Source organism: Bison bison, unplaced genomic scaffold (genome assembly GCF_000754665.1).
Source record: "Bison bison bison isolate TAMUID 2011002044 unplaced genomic scaffold, Bison_UMD1.0 scf7180017853464, whole genome shotgun sequence".
NCBI lineage: Eukaryota > Metazoa > Chordata > Mammalia > Artiodactyla > Bovidae > Bison > Bison bison.
Window position 1 is genome coordinate 92,243 of NW_011484037.1, and position 3,037 is coordinate 95,279.

Genomic DNA, 3,037 nt, shown 5'->3' on the forward strand with positions numbered 1-3,037 from the left:
CCCCCCGGGCCGCCCCCCGCCCGCCACACCACCCCTACAGACAGCTCCAGGCCCCAGCCCAGGGCTGCCACCCGGCCCTGCCCTCGGGGAGCAGCCAGGCCCGCTACTCAGGGACCCACAGACGTCCCCCCTGCCCGCGAGCCTGGGGCCTCGGTCACCCCCACCCAGCTGGGCCGGTCAGTGAGCTCGGGCCCCTGTCACTGAGCCCTCTGCACCCCACAGGGGAGAAGGGAGCCCTGTTCCCCAGTGGGACCCCCAGCACCAAGAGGAGGCAGCCTGGAGCTGCAGGGGAGCCGCTGACCCCACGGGGGTAGGGGGCACTGCGGGAAGAAGGGCAGAGGGCTGACCCTCCCGAGCTCCCACAACCTGTCAGGAAGCGCAGCCACGCGCACGCCCGGGACAGCCACTAGAATGCAGGGGCTCTGGGTGTCGGAGTCCCTCTGACCCCTGACCCTCGCTCCCAGGCACCCAGCCAGGCTGCCCCATCGGCCCAAAACCCCTTCCAGCCTGCCTGGGTGCCCTGACTCAACTCAGGACCAGCTCAGCCTCACTGGGTCCCAGAGGTCTTCCTGGCACAGCCCCCAGGCTGCAGTCACAGAAGCCACCCCCCCGCCCCGCCCCACCAGACTGGAGCGAGGGCAGCAAAGGCCAGGTGGGGGATCACGCTGGGCGGGGGGGGGCGATGTGTGCTGACACGGAGGAGACGTGTATGTCAAGCGCGCATGCACACCAGGGACGCCTGTGCAGTGGGGTGCCCGCTCCCCACATCTCTGACCCAACCCCAGGAAAGCCCAGGGGTGGGGTGTGGGCAGCCCTTCTGCACGTCCAGGCAACCTCACGCTGAAGCCCACGGCCCCAGCCCCCATCACACAGCTCCCTGGCCCCCAAGGTCTGCAAGAGGCCCTGGTTCCCCAAGGGGCAGGGGCTCTGAACGCGCCCAGGCTCAAGTCCTCCACTTCCCACCGTTCTGAGCCCCAGATTCCACCTCTGAAACAGAAATGAACACCGGTGGGAGTGAGCACCAATCCGGCCAGAGGATCCCAAGAACTCGAGATGATGCTGGGTGTCAACACTCAGCCTGGACCCGATAAACAGCTCGGCGATTTCCTGCAGGGCGGGATCCACCCCAAACCGCCCCACTGGGAACAGTCCACGCGGAACCACAGCAGCAGGGATAAGCGTTTCCTGTTTTGGGCGGTGTGGGCTTGGAGCCGTTAGACCTCAGTAAAGCACCGCCCAGGGTGCCTGGCTGCAGCCCTGCACGCCTGCCCCACCCTCCAAGGGCCGCCGCCGTCCCCGACATCATCACTCGAAATGACAAAGCCTGCGAGCAGTGGGCGCCCGTGAGAGCCGGGTCAGGACGAGCCACGGCCAGCTCTGGTCTTCACGGACAGCTGAGGCCGTGCCCGTCGGGGGCAGGGCTGGAGGTTCTCCTGGGACAGGGGCTTCTCGGGCTCTGCAACCCTGAGCTGGCCCGTGTGGCCCGATCCGGCAGGATGGGGGCAGGGGTCCAGTCATCCGGAAAGCTATCCCATGAAGGAGCTGTGAACTCCAGAAGAACTAAAAGGTTAAGTAAACTTAAAAAATAGAGAGAGAGAGAGACTTAAGTTCCTAAAGAGAGGGGGTGATGGTCTACATTAAGAAACGGGGGGAAAAAAAATATCAAAGTTTAAAATAAAAAAAACTCAGTCAACCAGACAGAAGTAAACTGACGTTTGTTTAAAAAACACAGTGAAACAGGAGACACGTGGAGCAGAGCGGGTACGTGTGAACTCGCATCTCTGTTGTGAGACAACTTGCACGAATCAGTAAAGACTGGAGGACCCTGGTACACAGACATGCAAACCACCCCCCACTCCATGCCAAGCAGAGGAGGAATCTCAGCAACAGGGGTCACCCAGTCGTCGTGCAGAAACCTCTAACTTCACCAGGAAGGAAACAGAGCCAGCGATGTGGCCGAGGCTGCAGGAAGCAGGGACTCCAACGCCCTGGGAACCACCGGGTCCCCGTCTGGAGACGCGTCCTGGACAGATCCGGCACAGGGAGCGTGTTTGCGCTGTACCGCGGCCGGCCGGGAGCGCTGGGTACCAAGTGGGGCGCACAGATGTCCCCGGGAGCCTCAGAGTGGTGACCAACGCTGCTGCCCAAGGTCACCGTCATGGACAACAGGCGTCTGCACCCCCACAAATGACATGGGACCCTGGGTGGAGCTCCTGAGAAGCTGCAAAACTGTTCTCCACATGCCCTTTCCGATTGCTTTTCTAACTTGAAAAATAAAAGCAAACAGGGATGGTAAGAGCCACCAGGTAAAACCTCCTTTCTTCATTTTCAAAAAGACCCAGGGGGACCCCTCCTCGCCCAGCACCAGAGCAGGCAGACGGCGGCAGGGGGGTCCCCGCAGCCAAGCCTCCCTCCTCGCCGGTCGTCGGCAGTCCTGGGACTCCCCGCCCCGCAGGCTGGGCCACCTTCCCTCCTGACTCAGCAAGCAAATGAGGAGGCCACCCCGGGAGGGGGACAGAGCACCGAGGGTCCGCCCTGCCACCATCAGGATGCCACTCATAGGTGCCCAGCCTGCACGCCCCCCACCCCACCCAGCGGGGCCCCCCCTTGCAGCGCCAGCTCACCCTAACCTGCTCACATCCGCCCTTGGGGAGGGCAGAGGTCCCCACCACCCTGCCTCCAGGCCCCTGGGCTCACACAGCCGCTGGACCAGGTGCCAGGACACCTGACCACCCCCCAAGGCGGGTCCCGGCTGAGAGGGGCGCTCTGCCTGTCGCCCACACCCCCAAGGCTGAGGGGTAGCCCACCCCACCCAGGACCATCTCATCTCAGTCCTCCAGCTTTGAGATGACAATGGAAGGAGACTGGCACGGCCGTGATCCACGGGCAGCAGGACGGGAGCCAGAGCCAGCCAGGCCCGAAGCGCGACCCAGAGCAAGGGTGCCCCACGAAGCCAGCGTCACCGACACCGTCTCCACAGGCTGCCCCGCTCCTCCGTCTGGGCGCTGCCACGAGTCCCACCCCCCCCAGCCCCCAC

The 3,037-nt window shown here is 64.2% G+C and overlaps 1 protein-coding gene across 1 annotated transcript in view; it reads right to left on the bottom strand.

Annotated features, from left to right (window-relative positions):
- The window catches only part of GRAMD4 (GRAM domain containing 4), a 42,780-nt gene that overhangs the window by 36,392 nt on the left and 3,351 nt on the right, over window positions 1-3,037 (bottom strand). The window lies entirely within an intron of this gene.